Source organism: Panthera tigris, chromosome A1 (assembly GCF_018350195.1).
Source record: "Panthera tigris isolate Pti1 chromosome A1, P.tigris_Pti1_mat1.1, whole genome shotgun sequence".
Taxonomy (NCBI): domain Eukaryota; kingdom Metazoa; phylum Chordata; class Mammalia; order Carnivora; family Felidae; genus Panthera; species Panthera tigris.
In genome coordinates, this window is record NC_056660.1 from 5575890 (window position 1) to 5594762 (window position 18873).

An 18873-nucleotide genomic window follows, 5' to 3' on the forward strand; every position below is an offset into this window, starting at 1 on the left:
AAACTGGTCACTTAGCCTTAGCCTTAAGTTGTATCATCTGTAAAATGAGAACAGTGAGTTTCTTTCTTGCAGGTGTTTCTGTGGGGCTTAGAAATAATAGATGTGGGAGGGGTACCTGGGTGTCTCAGTCGGTTGAGCGTCTGACTCCTGGTTTCAGCTCAGGTCATATCACGATCATGAGATTGAACCCACATCAGGCTCTACTTTGAGTGTGGACCTACTTAAGATTCTCTCCCTCTCTCTTCCTCTGCCCCCTCTCCCCTGCTCACGTGTGCTCTCTCTCTCTCTCTCTCTGTCTGCCCCCTCTCCCCTGCTCGTGTGCACGCGCCCTCTCTCAAATAAATTTTAAAAAAAGAAAAAGAAATAATATACCCGGGAGTACCTAGGAGGAGAGGTTCCATAGAAGAGAGCAGAAGCTCAAATAAAGACCTACCTCCCACTTGGGCCAGAGGCCAGTGGCGTCTTTAAGGAAAACAGAAAATGCCAGGGAAGGGTTGGGAAGAAGTGAGGGTTGGTTTTAGAGTAATACTATACATTTATATTGTTTGGGATACCCTTGCTGGGAGTTTGGAGTTCCTGCAGCGTGTGCTTGTGAATCCTTACGTGCATCCGGCGGCGTTGTGCATAGAGACAGGTGAGTAGTTCAAGCAAATGCCCCGCATGCTGTCCGTGTGTGTAGATGGCTGCGGGTGCGCCTTGGAGGAGCGCGCTCCCCCTTCGTCTTTGTGTCTCTTGTGAGTAACCGAGAGGTTGACGTGGAACGGGTGCTCAGACACTGCTGGTTGTTGCCGTGACGCGTTGAGCTTTGTGAAAGAAAGAAACCAACTCGATGAGTAGAAGGCGTTAATTTCTTAGTCTGGTACTTGGCGTTTTGCAGTGCTCGCTTGGTTATCGCGAAGACTTGACTAAAGCTAGTCTCTCCCCCCGCGAGAATACTGTTTCTGTTTAAAAAAGGAAATCTGAACTTTGGTGTGGGGGAGCAGTAAAAAGTAACAGCAAGAGTGACTGAAAGAGGGAGAGAGGGAGAGAGAAGTAGGCAGAAGACGTCCCCGGGGAGCCACAGGCTGCTGCTAAATTTCAGCCGCAGTTGTCAGAGTTAAAGAAAACATCGGAGAAAGTGTCTCGTCGCGGGGTCCCCGGATTGTTCTGCTGTGAGTAAGGCCAGCTGAGGGGTGGACCAAGGCCAGCTGGCAGGGGCTCAGACGACCGGGCGCCATATGCACCAGCCACTGAGCTCATTTGCTCCACCTCGGTCACTTCATAGTCAGAGCTGCTTCAGGATCAGCACAAGGCACCGTGCAGATGTTTGGGGGCTGGGAAAGCAAGGCAGAGTTTGAGGAAGGAAGAAGTACATGCTTAGTGCTGAAGGGTGAGCCCAGGCCTTCTTGGGGATTTGGTAAAATGTGTTTGAATACAGCTAACTGGACACTGGGCTCAACAGCCTTGGGAGGGAGGTGCCACCGCTCTCTTGGTTCTACCAGGAAACTGAGGCATGGTGAGGTTAATTAACCCGTTGAAGTGTCATGGTCTAAAGCACAGAGGCGGAATTCTATCCCAGGTTTATCTGAATCCAAAGTCCTCATTCTTCACTCCCGTATTTAGCTGCCGAGAAAATCCCTACAGGAGCGGTAAGGAGTTAGCCCAAGGCCGCCACATTGGGTTCTAGAACTCTGCTCCCTCAGTGAACGTTCATCGTGACTTTGTGAGGCAATGGAGCCCAGCGTGTGTATCCCCGAAGAGATGTCCGTCTCCTCCTGAGAGCCCTTGTGGTTGTGGATCTCCATTCTGGGAAATAGATTGAGAAGCACCTCAAGGACTATTCCAACAGGGTGGAAAACAGAGAAGCTTGGATCCATAGCAGTGATCAAGAACCAGTCGAAGCCTGGATCTAAGCAAAAGGGGATATAAAGTTTGCTGATTCAAGGGCTTTCCATGTCTGCCCCCACCTCTGCTCCCAGGCCCAGTAGGCTCCTGCTTACAACTCTACCTGGCAATGTCCTGTGCCTGCTGATCAGCTATCTAGTGTACAAATTATTTTCAAACCCAGGTATGTTTTTGTAACTGTCAATTCCATTTTCCTTAAACTTGTTCACGGAACACCCCTGACAGTGGAGGAAAGTGAAGATTAACATTCCCCAGGGATGCCTGGGGATATACGCTGTGGCATTGCATCTCAGAAATGATATTGATTTGAAGACTCTGGTTTTAGGAAAAGAGAAACCATGCAAATCTATTACAAAAATGTTCTTGGTTTTATCTTCTATATCATTTATTTCTGCTCTAATCTTTATTCTTTCCTTCTGCTGGTTTCAGGCTTCATTTGTTGTTCTTTTTCTAGCTCCTTTAGGCATAAAGTTAGGTTATTTATTTGAGGGTTTTTTTTTTGTTGTTTCTTAAGGTAGGCCTATATTGCTTTAAACTTCCTTCTTAGAACCACTTTTGCTGTGTCCCAAAGGTTTTGGGCCATTGTGGTTTCATTTTCTTCTCTTTCCAATGTACTTTATCATTTCTCCTTTTATGTCCTGGTTGACCCTTTCATTGTTTCGTAGTATGTTATTTATCCTCCATGTATTTATGATCTTTCCAGGTTTTTTCTTGTGGCTGACTTCTAGTTTCATAACGTTGTGGTCAGCAAAGTTGCGTGATATGACTTCGATCTTCCAAAATTTGTTGAGGCTGTTTCTGTGGGCTAATGTGTGGTCTATTCTAGAGAATGTTCCATGTGCACTTGAAAAGAATGTGTATTCTGCTGTTTTAGGCTGGAATGTTCTGAAGATACCTGTTAAATCCATCTGGTCCAGTCTGTCATTCAAAGCCATCATTTCCTTGTTGATTTTCTGTTTAGATGATTTGTCCTTCGATCTAAGTGGAGTGGCAAAGCCCCCTACTATTATTGTGTGACTATTGATTCGTTCCTTTATGTTTGTTATTAACTCTTGTATGTATTTGGGGGTTCCGTGTTGGGGACATAAATATTTACAATTGTTAGATCTTGTTGGATCATCCCCTTTATTATTATGTACTGTCCTTCTTTATGTCTTGTTATAGTCTTTGTTTTAAAGTCTATTTGTCGGATATAAGTATTGCTACTCTGATCACTTCTGATGTTCACTTACATGACAAATGTTTCTCTGTCCCCTCACTTTCAATCTGCAGGTATCTTTAGGTCTGAAATGAGTCTTGTAGGCAGCATATACATGGGTCTTGTTTTTCTGTTTTGTTTTTGTTTTTATCCATTCTGTCACCATACATCTTTTGATTGGAGCATTTAGTCCATTTACATTCAAAGCAATTATTAATATATATTTATTGCCATTTTATTACTTGTTTTGTGGTTGTTTCTGAAGATTTTCTCTGATCCTTTCTTGTCTTTCTCTCTTTCATGGTTTGCTGGTTTTCTTTAGTGATATGTTTGGATTTCTTTATTTTTATTCTTGGCATATTTGTTAGTGGTTTTTGATTTGTGGTTACCATTAGGTTTGTATATAACATGTTCTGCATATAGCAATCTATATTAAGTCAATGGTCATTTGGGTTGGAACCCATTCTTTACTCCTCTCTTCCCCACATTTTAGGTATATGGTGTCATATCTCACATCCTTTTATTTTGTGATTCCTTAACCGACTTCTTACAGAAATATTCATTTTTACCACTTTTGTGTTTCCTACCTTCATACTGACATTTTGGGTCTTTCCTTTCCACTCAAAGAGTCTCCTTTAATATTTCATGCAGGGCTGGTTTAGTGGTCCAATACTCCTTTAGTTTCTGTTTGTCTGGGAAACTCTTTATCTCTCCTTCTATCCTGAATGATAGCCTTGCTGGAGAGAGTATTCCTGGCTGCAGATTTTCCCCATTCAACACTTTGAATATATCATGCCACTTCCTTCTGGCTTGCAAAATTTCTGTTGAAGACTCTGCTGATAGCCTTATGGGGTTTCTTTTGTATGTAACTGTCTTCTTTGGTCTTACTGCTTTTAATGTTTTTTCTTTATCCCTATATTTTGCCATTGTAATTACAATAAATCTTGGTATGGGTCTGCTGTTATTGATTCTGTTGGGGGTTCTCTTTGCCTCCTGGATCTGGATATCTGTTTCCTTCCCCAGATTAGGAAAGTTTTCAGTTATTATTTCTTCAGATAAATTTTCTGGTCCCTTCTCTCTCTCTTCTTCTTCTGGGATGCCCATCATATGAATGTTAGTACCTTTTGTGGAGTCACTGAATTCCCGGAATCTATTCTCGTTTACATAATTCTTCTTTTTTCCTTCCTTCTTTTTTTTTTTTCCACTTTTGCTCAGCTTGCTTACCTTCCACTACTCTGTCTTCTAGGTCATTAATTGTTCTTCTGCTTCTTCCAGCCTACTCTTCATTCCATCAGGTTTGTTTCTCATTTCATTTATTGAGCCCTTATCTCTGCTGTGTTATTCCTTATATCTGTGTTAATGGTCTCACTGATGTCCTCCACTCTTTTCTCAAGTCCAGTGCTTTAAATTCTCAACCAGGCATGTTACTGATATCTATTTCACTTAGGTCTTCACCCATGGCCTTGTTCTGTGCTTTAATTAGAGACAGATTCCTCCCTCTTCTCATTTTGTCTAAGTCTCTGTGCCTATTTCTGTGAGTTAGGAAAGTCAGCCACGTCCCCTGGTTTTGAAGGTAATGACTTTATGAAGAAGAGGTCCTGTAGTGCCCTGCTGTGTAGTTTCCCTTGTTCCCAAGGGCCTCGCGTTTCCAGGAGTGTCTCCACTGTGTGCTGTGTACTCTCTGTTCTTGTGTCCTGGCCACTTTATCCTTCAAGTCAGAAGCTCTCTTTGCCTGTTGTGAGCAGTATTCGATCCCTGGCCTGAATGTGGTGCATTTTAACTAGGTGTGCCCTGGTCTGCTTGTGAAATGAGACCTGTTGTCACTGCCACTGGAACCGAGGCCTTGCAAAACTCCCTTGTTAGGAGATTCATGTTAGCAGGGATTTGGGCCGGTGTTTTGGGGGACCCCCCCCCCCACCACCATGCTGGGACTGAGGCAAGCATGACCGGAAGGAGCACTTCCACCAGAACATCAGGGGCAGGGCTTGGTGTAAGCAAGTTAGGTAGCAAGTGTCAGCACTTTGCAGGTTCCCAGGTGGCCCTGGGCTTATGCTGAGGGGCACAGGAGGAAAATGGCAGCAGCCAGTTCCTTTGTTCTCTGAGCTATCCCTCCGTGAATGCCGGCTCTCTGGGTCGTGCTCTGAGATGAGTGAATAATCTCCCTACCGTGTGCCGTAGTGGCTCTTCATATCCCTATTTCCGTTTTCCATGGTGTACGTCCGTGAGCTGTTTGCCCTGCCTTCTCTGCAAGAGCAGCACAATGCCCTCCGAGCTGTCCCAGAGCCAAGCCCACTGACTTTTAAAATCCAGGCTTTAAGCCTCACTCGTTGTAAGAACTCACACAGTTTGGGCCCTCTCGCTTTCCACGCCAATTACCATGGGGATTTGTTTTCCTAGTATGCTTGTTCCCTGTGTCCTAGTCTGTCTCTCGCCCTTCTCTGCAACTGTGGCTCCCTCCTCGACCACAGTGACCACAGTCTCTTTCTCTCCCAAGCCACGTCTCTATACTTCCTGCCTTCTTCGATGTGGCATCTTCTCTATCTTTAGTTGTTTGTTATGCCACTCTTCAGATGGATTTCTGGGGTATTTAGGATGGCTTCATAGTTACCTAGTTGTGTTTCTACAGGATGAGATGAGCCTAGGGTCCTCCTGCTCTGCTGCCGTCTTCCCCTTATCCTCTTTTCTTGGCTTTAATATGAAATCATCTATTTTTCAAACCTTTGGGTAAGGTTGAAGATCGAGAAAGATGTGTCTTGTTAATCCCATGGATTTTACTCTAATTGGGACTATGCAAATCTTCCAGGTCATGTTAGCATTTTAAAAAGTTTTCTAAATGCACAAAGTAGTGATCAGTGGGGACTTTTCAGGGAGATAAAATATCTCATATTTAGGATATGTGTGTGAGTGTATATATTCTATTAGTTATGTGGTTCCCATTGTCTACCTCTGCATTAATTTCAGTAAAAGTTGGGGAGACAATCCTTCCTAGGGTCAGTCCTGTCAGGCTACATGAGTGGCTGCTGGCCTTATGTACCTGTAAGGCCATGTCCTGGGTAGAAGTTTTTATCGTCACTTGAAACAATGATTCAGTGTCTTTTAGTTTGTGGTTCCTGCCACCAAGGAACCTACGGGAAAACCTGAGGCCGACCGGATCTCCCATCTCTGAATTCCTTTAAATCTATGCTAAGGATCAGGATGGTTATGGGCTGTTTATTCTACAGTTTAATTCTGCATTACTGGGGAGATCTCACTCACTCCTCAGCCCTGTGGGAGCAGCTTAGGCTCTGTGACAGTCTGGGTTGATCATTTTCCCCAGCTTCCTGGACGGGGACTCAGGTAGGCACTGTATTTAGCCTTTTGACGTGTTCCCACACAGAGAACATTTTTCATGAGCAATTAGCCCCTACTCTTTTTTCTTTTCTACTTGGGTACAAAGTAAGTTATCAGTGGACATCTTTCAGCATCGAAGAGCGACAGCTGAGTCTGTGCTCTGAGTGGTGTTCTATAGAGATGAGAGCCGGGCTTGGCCTGGTATGATGATAGGACGCTCACCTTGATCAATTAAAAATAGAAGGCACCCTGTCAGCAGTCAGCACCAGTGAGTGGTGCTCATACTTGAACCTAAAGAATAGATCTTAGCTATTTCACTATTTAGCTTTTTTCACTATTAACACCTGCTGCCCATCACCCACAAGCAACCTGTTTGCAATATAACTTGGGAATCCTGCCTCATACGGCTCAACCTGTCCAGCCACCTGAGAGCAGTGACGCGTGAACCTCCTGACAGCTGGGACAGATCGTCATCTTCTGGACCCAGCCCCCCTCAAAACTCACTCAAGAGCCACTCTCTATCACTATTGTTCACTGCTAGGATACCCAAGTAAGATTGGGGCTTCTACCAATAGGGTAAAAAAATCAGCTCATTATAGGTAACGTGTATAGTGCTTACCATGGGCCACACACTGTTTGTGGTACTTTCCATTTGTTCATTTAGGACTCATGGTATCCCTAGTGAGTTAAGTAATATATATTTCCCATTTTACAGAGGAAGAAGCCAAGGCCTGGTGATTAAATAAGAGTAGGCGGCAGAGTGGGATTGAGGTCCAGGTAGGCTGTCTGTGCCTGTTAGGGACTGGATGTCTGTGTCCCCCTCAAATTTTTATATTGAAGCCTTAACCCCTAACGTAATGGTAATTTAGAGATGGGACCTTTGAGAGGTGATTAGGTTCAGATGAGGTCACGTGGCAGGGCGGGGGGGCCTCGTGGTGGGATTAGTGCCCTTGTAAGAGGAGACATCAGAGAACTTGCTCCTTCTCTTTCCCTCCCTCCCTCCCTCCTTGCACACACACACACACACACACACACACACACACACACACACGCAGGTCATGTGAGCACAGTGAGAAATCAGCCTTCTGCGAGCCACAAGAGAGCTTTCACAAGAAAGCAGGCTCGTGGGCGCCCTGCTCCCAGATGTCCAGCCTCCAGAACTATGAGGATGAATGTCTGTGGTCTACGCCCACAGTCCCTGGCATGCTGTTACGGCAGCTCGGGCTGCCAGTGCTCCGTCAATCCCACCTCCCACAGAAGCCCTCACAGCCCCTCAGCTTTTCAAGAAACACCTGCCGATCGTTCTCGTTGGTCCTTCAGACGTCCTTCCTCGGCAGTGCCTCTTGGTTCAAGACCTTGATTTCGTCTGCCTCTCTGGGAGGAGGAGGGAACCAGCTCCTATTCCACCTTAGGAAGTGCAGGCGACCCACAGGCTAGGTCACAAGGGTGTATATTCTGGCACCACAGCGGCCAGTGAATATGCATGGAGTGAAAGCGGCACCTGTCTGTTCCAGAGCCCTGGGCTCTGTGGGGACCATGTCTGTGTCTCTGGATCTTCCAGATTTGAGGGCCAGCCAATAGTAGTCATGGTGAGGGGCGCTCGTCTCTCTTCGGGGGGCTCGTCACTCAGGCGGCAAATCGAAGAGGTGGGTCATCTTTATTGATATCTGTCATAAATACTGTGCTCTAATATCTAGCCTAATATTCTAAATTACCGTGGTTGTTGCCACTGTGAGACATCTAATTTTTCTCCTCAGGGAAATGGATAACTTTCTGTGACAGCACAGTTGACTCTTTCGGCTTTCTGTAAAATCACGCGAGAATCACAATCTAGAAATAGTGTTGAAATTGTCTATAAACACCCAGAAGAAACACTGTACCACAGACACCCACAGAATAATTTCTGGAAGCCTGCAGGCCCACCTCTAGGGGAGGAGAGTCAGAACTGGTACCGTGGCGTCCCTGCAGCCCTCCCCATCAGCCCCTGCAGGATCGAGCCCCATGTCCGGCTCTGCACTGTTAGCGTTTGGATTCTCTCTCTCCGGCTCTCTCTGCCCCTCCCCCACTCACGCGTGCGTGCCGTCTTGCTCTCTCTCCTTCTCGCTCGCTCTCTCAAAATAAACAAATAAATATTAAAAAAAAATTGTACAGCACCAGTTTTAAACCTGTCCCTGTTCTCACCTTGAACGCGAGTCCCACATTTCATAGCAGTGATAGCTGATTTCCTTGCCTTAATTTCCCGCACCAGGCCCTGTGCAGAATGGTAAGAATTGTTTTCCCCTCCGGAAAAATCGTTTCAGGAAATTCGTGGTCTCTAAAATGGGGTGCTAAAGAGCGAAATGGGAAATCAAAAGGACCACTACCCGAAAAAGGATCAGTTAATAATCCAAGTAAGCAAATCATAGCATCCACACTCCACGTCTTCACAGCCTGTTCCGGAAACATCGGGAACTGCCGTCTCGTCACTGGCCGGGGAATAAATGAGAGTTGAAATGTCGCCACGGATTTGTAAAGAATCGTCCCGTTCCACGCGCCCTGAAATAAGAGTTCCCTCCCTTGGGTAGGGGTGGGGTGGGGTGAGGGGAGTCTGTGTTTCCTTCAGAGTTTTCTTTCTGGAGCTTTTGGCTTTGTCAGCGCTGCCCTGCCAGTTAGTGGGGGAAGGCTCCCCACTCCTGTGGCTTCTGTCATGAGTAGCTCACGCGGTGATGACAGTGTTTGTGAGAGCAGAGCCCACACGCAAGGTGTCACGACCACAGTGAGCCACTGAAACGGCTACCGTGAAAGATACGGACAAGACCAAGCGTGGTGAGGACGTGGGACAGCAGAGCTGCCCAGACATCCACTGTACTCGTGCAACTGCTTTGGTGACCTCTTGGGGTGTCTCTTATAAAGTTCATCACACACAAGCACACCTCGTTTTATTGTGCTTCACGGATACTGCATTCTTTACACATCGAAGGGTGGTGGCAACCCCGCCTTGAGCGAGTCCGTTGGTGCCATTTTTCCAGCATTCACTTTGTGTCTCTGTGTCCCGTTTTCGTAATTCTCACAAGATTTCAAACTTTGTCATCATTGTTATTGTTTAATTTATTAAAATGTTAATAATTTATAATAATTTATAATAATTTATATTAATTATTTATAATAATTTATAACATATAATAAATTAAATTATATTCCATAAATATATAGAATATATGTTTATAGATATATTAATTATAGATAATTAATAATAGATTAATTAATCTATTAATTAATTAATAGATTAATATAATTAATTAGAATAATTAATTAATATAGATATATTAATTATAGATAATTAATAATAATTATTGTTAAAATAAACAATGTTTATTTATTTTTGAGAGAGAGTGTGAGTGGGGGACAGTCAGAGAGAGAGGGAGACACAGAATCTGAAGGTGTCAGCACAGAGCCTGTATGCGGGGCTTGAACTCACCAACAGTGAGATCAGACCTGAGCTGAAGTCGCATGCCTAACCAACTGAGCCACCCAGGGGCCCCTCACACTTTGTCATCATTATTATATTTGTTATGGGGACCTGGGATCAGTGATCTTTGACGTTACTCTTGTAACAAGAGTTTGGGGGCGCTGCAAACCACACGCATGTAAGACCATGAACTCAATCCACAAATGTGTATGTTCTGACTGCTCCACCCCCAGCCAGACATTCCCGGTCTCTCCTCCTCTCCTTGGGCCTCCCTGTTCCGCGAGACACAACAATATTGAAATTAGGCCAGTGAATAACCCTATAGCGGCCTCTATGTGTTCACATGTAAGGAAGAGTCTCACGTCTCTCGCTTCGAATCAAAACCCAGAAATGATCGAGCTTGGTGAGGAAGGTTTGCCCAAAGCTGAGCCAGACCCAAAGGTAGCCCTTTTCCACCAGACAGCCAAGCTGTGAATGCAGAGAAAACGTTCTGGAAGGAAGTTGGAAGGGCTTCTCCGGTGAACACACAAATGGTGAGCAAGGGAAACAGCCTATTGCAGATCCAGAGTCACCTGGAGTGGCCTGGACAGAAGGTTACATCAGCCACAACATTCCCTCCAAGCAGAGCCTAACCCGGAGCAAGCCCCTAATTCTCTTCAGTTTTATGAAGGCCGAGAGAGGTGAGGAGGCTACCAGGAGCAGAGTTGGAAGCTAGGAGAGGTGGGTTCGTGAAGCTTACAGAAGGAAGCCTCCAGAACATAAATGATGCAGGGTGAAGCAGCAGGTGCTGATGAGAAGCGGCAGCAAGTTTCCAGAAGGTCTGGCCGAGGTAGTTAATGAAGGTGGCTGCACCAAACAGCAGATTTTCAATGCAGACAAAACAGACTTCTATTGGAAGAAGATGCCACTGAGGACTTTCACAGCTAGAGAGAGGCCACTGCCTGGCTTCTAAGCTCCAAAGAACAGGCTGACTCTCTCGTTAGAAGCTAATGCAGCTGGTGACTTGAACCGGAAGCCAACTTCGCTGAAGTTGAAGTCCGTGAAGTGCTCACGGACCGTTCTGAAAATCCTAGGTCCCGTTAGAATTATGCCCAGTCCACTGTGCTTTACAAGTGGATCAGCGAAGCCTGGATGACAGTATGTCTGTTTACAGCACGTCACGTTTACAACATGGTTTACTGAATATTTTAAGCCCGCGGTTGAGACCTGCTGCTCAGGAAGAAAGATTCCTTTGGAAATATTGCTGCTCGTTGCCAGTGCACGTGGTCACCCAAGAGCTCTGATGGAGACGCCCAAGGAGACTAACGTTTCCACGCCTGCTGCCACGGCGTGGATTCTGCAGCTCACGGATAGACGAGTCATTTCCACTTTCAAGTCTTACTATTGAAGAAATGCGCTTTGAAAGGCTATCGATGTCATAAAAAGTGATTCCTCTGATGGATCTGGGCAAAGCAAATTGAAAACCTCCCGGAAAGGATTCGGCATTCTAGATGTCATCAAGAACATTCGTGATTCGTGGGAAGAGGTCAAAATATCCGCATTTGCAGGCGTTTGGCAGAAGTGGATTCCCACCCTTGGGGATGACTCTGGGGGCTCGGGGTGTCGGTGGAGGCAATCACGGCGGATGTGGTGGAAACAGCGAGAGAACCAGAACTAGAAGTGGGGCCTGAAGGTGGATGGGGTTGCTGCGTCTCGTGACAGGACGCGATGGGGTGAGGACTGCTTCTCACCGCTGAGCAGAGAACATGGTTTCTCCAGATGGACTGTGCTCCTGCTGAAGATGCTGTGAAGCTTGTTGACATGACAACGAAGGATTTAGAATGTTACATACGCTTGGTACTTAAAGCAGCGGCAGGATTTGAAAGGACTGACTCCAGTTTTGAAAGAAGTTCCACTGTGAGTGAAATGCTATCAAACAGCATCTCATGTGACAGGGAAACCACTCATGAAAGGAAGAGTCCCTTGCTGCAGCAAACTTGAGTGTTTCTTCTAAGAAATTGCCACACCCACGCCAGCCTTCAGCACCCGCCGCCCCGATCAGTCAGCAGCCATCGACATCGAGGCAGGACCCTCCCCCAGCAAAAGGATTACGATTTGCTGAAAGCTCAGATGATGGTTAGCTTTTCTCAGCAGTACAGTATTTTTAAATTAAGGTATGTGCATTGTTTCTTAAGACCTAATTCCATTGCCCAATTAACAGACTATAATATAGCATAGACATAACTTTTATATGCAGTGGGAAACCAAAAAACTCATTTGACTTGTTTCATTGCAATATTTGCTCTATTGTCGCGGTCTGGAACTGAACCCCCAACATCTCTGCGGTATACCTGCGCATGACAGAGCAACCCCACTCTCAGGTGTTGACCCCAAAGAAACAGAAACATATGTACACAAAAACGACTCTGTACACACGCGCACAGCAGCCTTATTATTGATAATAGGCCCAAACTAGAAAGAACCCCAAGGTCCATTCACAGGAGACTGGTTAAGCAGATTGTGATATATTCACACAACAGAATACCGCTCAAACATTTTAAAAAGAATAGGTTATATGGGGCGCCTGGGCGGCGCAGTCGGTTAAGCGTCCGACATCAGCCAGGTCACGATCTCGCGGTCCGTGAGTTCGAGCCCCGCGTCAGGCTCTGGGCTGATGGCTCGGAGCCTGGAGCCTGTTTCTGATTCTGTGTCTCCCTCTCTCTCTCTGCCCCTCCCCCGTTCATGCTCTGTCTCTCTCTGTCCCAAAAATAAATAAAAAATTAAAAAAAAAAATAGGTTATAGATACCCGCAGGAACACGCATGAATCTCAAAGGCATCATGTTGGGTGAAAGAATGTCTTCCCGCTTACGTGAAGTCCTAAAACAGGCAAAAGTTAGCTGTTAGTGACAAATCAGGGCAGGGGAGGGATCAGGCAGGTGTAGTTATACAGATGTACACAATTGTCAGAACTCTTTGAACTAAAAACTGAAGATTTGTGCATTTGACTGTATTTAAATTATAATTACCCCCCCCCCCTTCCCCGGAAAGCATTCCTTTATCCTCCTGGAGGGGGAATACAGTTTTGTTTTGTTTTTTTAATATTTGTTTTTGAGAGAGAGACTCAGTGTGAACGGGAGAGGGTCAGAGAGAGGGGGAGACACAGAATCCGAAGCAGGCTCCAGGCTCTGAGCCATCAGCACAGAGCCCGACGCGGGGCCTGAATTCACGAACGGTGAGATCATACCTGAGCCGAAGTCGAACGCTCGACCGACTGAGCCACCCAGATGCCCCACATTAATCATCCACCACTAACTTTTGAGGGTTTCAAAATAATGGTGTCCATTGATAGAGCCACCTTATGCTTTAGTGACAAAAAAAAAAAAAGCCCACTGTCGAAAAGAGAGCGTTTGTTACATGCTTGGTTCTTAACGACCCCACGTTTGTGGGAATGATATTTTTAGGTGGTTGCTTCTTCTCGCCCATCTTCAGGGATCACAGCAAGGCTGAGGTAGCAGCTTCTTGTGCCGGGGGTTATGGCTTCAAGTCCCCTTTTGTGCAGGTAGATCTGGACGTGCCACTGGGCCGGCATTTAAATGTCCAGATCAGGCATGTGGGGTGGTTTCTGAGTTAGCACAGGTATGTAGGCGCTTCTGGCATCGCTTGGTTGTTTTTCCAAAACTTCATTTGCATTCCAAGCGCGCGGGAGGAGAGTCGTCTGAGGACGTTCTGTGGGAGACAACTGAGATGTTACTTTTCAGTAAATCTAAGTGTAACACTGGCACCAACGTTAATGCCGTAGGTATTCTGTGGAGGAGAACTGTGGGCACACGTGACTATGGGAAGGGAACTCGATTTCAGCCTGAAATTGCGCCCTCCTTCCCGAAGCGAGTGGATGTGGTCTCAGCTCAGTCCTTTATCGGGCCACACACGGGATAGTCTTCCCTGCACCTGTCTGTCGTTGCGCCTGCCCCAGAGTTCTCTGGGGAGGATGGGTTTGTGCCGCGCACCTGCCTCTCAGCCTCGGCGTGTGGGGGGTGCACAGCTCCTAAACAAACGCGTCGACTGTCCCACAGTCACCCAGAGCAAATAGTGCGAGAACGTACATCGCCACCCTTCCCGAAACGACTCTCGCAGAGAGAAAAGCGGATTTAACTTCCCTCGTGCGCATCCGTGGCAAACAAGGTTTTTGGAAAGCCAGAGCTCACCGACAAAACTAGGGCTCCCTTGGCCTTTGAACGGAAACACAAATTTAGGAAAGGTGAGGGGTAAACAAGACCTAAGGAGTAGAAATCACAAATACAAGTGTCCCTACCAGGCAGATGGTCCTTAGAGGTTTGGCTTAATTTTGTTACTGTGGCTGGTGGGGGGGGGGGGGCGCAGGGATTGGGGGGCGTGGTTCTTTGGTTCTGTTTTTGTGACACTGCAAGTCCTCCAGATTTTCTTTGACTTACAGTTTGAATTTGGTGCCCTGTGTGTCTGGTGTTAAATGGAAGTCAGACTTGGGGCTTGAGTGTTATTGCCAAGCCTGTGCTGGGGGATGTTCGTTCTCTCCTGCCCCGGGACGGGCGGGTGCGGGAGAAGGAAGCCCCTCATTGCTCACGTTTAGGGGAGGCAGTGGGGCTTGGGGACAACCAACGGCTTTGGATGTGGCAGCAGATCCTGGGGGGAAGTTGCAGAATTAAATTTCCTTCTGTGCAACGGGAACTGTGAGGGGTCACATGGGAAGTCCTGCACATAGAGATGCACAAAGAAGCCCTAGTTCCTTCTCTGGGCAGGTGAGCGGTTGGCTTCCGCTGTCAGCACCTTGGTTCCCATGCACCCCGCACTGGGAGCACGAAGTACCTTACCTGGCTCTGGTTACTTCTGCTTCCCTTTTGAAACTTCTCGTCTATTGGTCTCTTGGGTGCCTCTGTCGGTTGAGCGTTCAACTCTGGATATCATCTAGGGTCATGATCTGATGGTGGTGAAATCAATCCCTGCATCAGGCTCTGCAATGACAGCATGGAGCCTGCTTGGGATTCTCTCTCTCCCTCTCTATCCGCCCCTCCCCTGCTCATGTTTGCACACGCATGTGCGCTCTCTCAAGTAAATAAAACTTAAAAAAAAAACAACAACAAACTCCTGGTCTATCACCATGTTCCTGGATGGCTGGACCTGAGTTTGCGGGTGTGTGTGTGAGATTAGTAGCACTGTAGCAAACAAACGCACTAATCCCTGATCACTCCTATTGTGGGTGCCCCTGGTTCATACTTCTAATCTAACTCAGTGCTGTGCTGGGCAGCTCATTATAGTCAGACAAACCTCCAGTCTTGTCTGGGCTCTCACCTTTTTGCGCCCTAATGTATCAACTCATTCTACCCACCTGAGCCTCAGTTTACTGCAGTGGGTTCCTGTGCATTTGGCACCCGAGTGGCTCATGTCTGTGCTAGTAAAGATGTGCTAACTGGGAAGAGGGGGTCCCTTCTTCCCAACAGACTGTTAGCACATCAAAAGGATATTTTTAAAACCTCACTCAATAGTACTTAGGAGAGGGGAGGGGAAAGAGTAATTAAGTGCCATTTGTCACCCAGCCCAGCTCAATAAACATTTTGTGTGTGTGTGTCATGCTTAAGAGAACAAGAAAATGTAATTAAGTTTAAACAACTAAAGCTGTGGCCTTAGGGAAGCTTTCAGGACGTTGGACCTCAGTCATTCCATGAAAATCTGTAGAAACTTTTCTGGAACCACACTTTTAAGTTATATACATGAAATCTTCCCGGCTCCAAGTTTTAAACACCAGCAACAGCAACAACAATATTTGCAAATCTCTATATAACTTTTGTCAATTTGGGTGGGGGCTTCATATTTCCAGTAGGGCAGCTCAAAGTTCACGGTCCTTACTTCGCTCAGCAAGTAAAATTCTTACTGAGTTTCGTAATCTAGTTTAAATCATTGCTGTCAAGTGTTATTTTTAAATGACCGTACCCTTTGGTAAATACACCTAGCAGATGATCCAGGATGTACCCCCGGTAAGTATAGCTCAAACCAGTCCCACCTTCCATGGGCAAGTACCACCCCAGGCGGGTACAGCAGAGAGCAATACCCAAGGTGCCAACTCAGCCCTGCGGCTGGGGACTCAGCCAGCCATAGAGGCAAGAGGGTTGTTGATGGGCTCCTTCCCATGGTTCGCTTGGGAGGTGGAGGGAGGGGTCGGGTTACATCTTTCATTCATGTGAGTAATACATGTTTTCAGTAGAAAAAACGGGAAGTAGAGATAGCCAGAGAGATATGCAAACACCAGTCACCGTCCTCCTGTATCCCAGATGCATTATTCACGAACATGTCAGCTGCACGTAAGAAAGCGGGTGTTAGTCTCCAGCCCGGCAAGGCCGGGACCACTCCACCCCTTTTGAAGTCCCAAAGTGCATTTGTGAAAGGTGAGCAAATCCTAAAACACGACCTACAACAATCGGAGTGTATATTGACGTATATAGACACGTGCTGAAGGCTTCACATTCAAAGACACGGGAACTTGTAGCAGACTGCATCAGGACATGGCATCTCAAGTTCAATTTCGAGATTTGGCCCAGTTGTGCTGCTTTTCCCACACTCCCATTGCCATGGTGGGTCCGTTGGAAGAGGTGTCAGAACCGGAGTTTGCATTAGCCTTATAACATTCCTCCGTGCCAACGAATCTAATTCTCTGTCCCTCTTAATTGCCACCCACGAGCCCATTGTCTGTAGGTACCACAATATAATTAAGTCCTGTTCTTGGACGTTTCTTTCTTCCTGTCTTTGGTAGCACAGCACGGTGTGAATATTCTTGCGCTTACTTCTTCGGACACTTCATTACTTATTTCCTGAGGATGAAGTGGAAGAGACGTGATGGATGGGGCGCAACGCGCTCCCATAGTTTTAAGTCAGAAAACAGGCACTTTTTTTAGAAAAATCAAAGCAAGTCCTCCAGGCCCTGGGTGGAGTTCAGCTTTACCCCAGACCTCACTGCGTCTCAGACCCATCGTCAGAAGCTCCGAGTCCCGCGGAGAGCCACGCGACAGAGTTCGGAGGCAAGACCCGAGTGGTTAGGCGTGGGCTTTGCCGTGGCTGCTCGGGACAAGGGCCGCGGTGGGTGTGGCGGGCCCACCAGAACAGAGGACGGAAACCAGAGAGCGCGTTGAAACTAGCATGCCGCGTGGGGGCCAAACCCCGCCCTCTGCACTTGAAGAGAGCTGCCCTGAGCGCCCCCTGATTCTCAGCCCTGCCGCGTCCCTGCAAGTGTCCCCCAGCTTACGTGTGCCTCGACCCCACTGCCCGCCCGCCCTCGGAAAGCCTCCGGCCACTTGGTAATGAGTTGTGGCAAAACCTCTCTCTTCCCGTGGAACCAAATGGTGAGGACTCCAGAAAAGCAAAGGAACGAACGTGAAGGGTTCTGTCACCTTTGTCCCTTTTCGAAGTGGCCCACCCTTCCAGGCCAACTTGCCGGTTGCTAGCCAGCTCCAAGCTCCCAGCCCGGCTCACCGGAAACCCCAATCTAAGGACTCCCTACTCCCCAGCCCCCACATTTGCTTAGAGCAAACTTGTCCGCACCTCCCTCCCCGGCTTTTGCCCTACATTCTCTTTTCCCCTCCTCCCCTGACATTTAACTTGGCCCCACAGCTCTATACCTTAAAACCCTCTGCCCCAAACTGTCTGTGATGCAGCATGCCAGGACCAAGAAAAGCTCATCAAAGGCTGCTGTCCTCGCTGCCTGTCCCTGTCACTCATCGTTCCCCTTGGAACTGCTCTCCCTCTACCCTTCCCTAGCTGCCGAAACCCTGCTTATCTTTCTAGACACATCTCACGTTCTGTGTTCTTTAAGGAGCCTGACCAGCCTTCTGAAACCCCCTAGAATGTGATCACAATACATGTCATATTCCGCTGTGTCGTGTACGGACGGTCCCTGACTTAGGATGGTTCCATTTAGGATTTTCCAACTTGATGATGACGTGAGAGCGAGACGCATTCAGTAGAAGCCGTACTTGGAGCTTTGAATCTGGATCTTTTCCTAGGCCAGCGGCATGTGGTACGATTGTCTCTCGTGACGCCGGGCAGTGGCCACTCCCCAGGCAGCCGGCACAGCCCCGAGGGTGAATAACCGACACGCTCACAACCATTCGCCACCCAGACAACTACCTGTCACTTTTAGCACCGTATTCAGTACGTCGCAGGAGATTCTCGTTTTTTGTTTCTTTTTTTTATCAAAGCATAGTTGGCACACCACGTTATGTTAGCTTCCGGTGTGCAGCGTAGTGATGCAACAAATCTCTTTGTAGTATGACTGCCACGTGTCACCATACAACGCTTCCCGTCCCACTGACCGTCTTCCCTAGGCTGTGCCTTTCATCCCCGTGATGGAAGCCTCTATCTGTCACCCTCTTCGTCTGTTTTACCCTCCCTCCCTGCATTCCCCCTCCCCTCCGGCAACCACCAATTTGTTCTCTGTACTTATGGGTCTTTTTCTGCGTTTTTGTTTGTTAATAAGTTTGTTTTTTAGATTCCACGTGGAAGGGAAAATATGGCTTTTGTCTTTGTCTGGCTTCTTTCACTCAGCATTATACCCTCTGGTACGTCCATCCACGTGGTCCCACACAGCAAGATCTCATTCATGTTCACGGTTGAGTAATATTCCGCGTGTGTGAGTGAGTAATATTACGTTGTGTGTCCGTACACACCCCCCCCCCACATCTTCTGGATCCATTCATCTGTGGATGGACACTTAGGTTGCTTCCATATCTTGACTATGGATTGTAAATAATGCTACAGTAAACATAAGGGCACATATATCTTTCGAATTAGTGTTTTTGTTTTCTTTGGCTAAATACCCAGTAGTGGAATTTTGGGACCCTATGGTTATTTCTATTTGTAATTTTTTGAGGAACCTCCATACAGTTTTCCACATTAATGCTTTATTATAAAATAGGCTTGGGGCACCTGGGTGGCTCAGTTGTTTGGGCTTCCAAGTCTTGATTTAGGCTCAGATCATGATCTTATGATTTGTGAGTTCTAGCCCCACGT

At 47.0% G+C, this 18873-nt stretch overlaps 1 protein-coding gene across 17 annotated transcripts in view; it reads left to right on the top strand.

Moving 5' to 3' along the window:
- LOC102959813 (phospholipid-transporting ATPase IB) overlaps positions 1-18873 on the top strand; it is a 609397-nt gene that overhangs the window by 523491 nt on the left and 67033 nt on the right. The window lies entirely within an intron of this gene.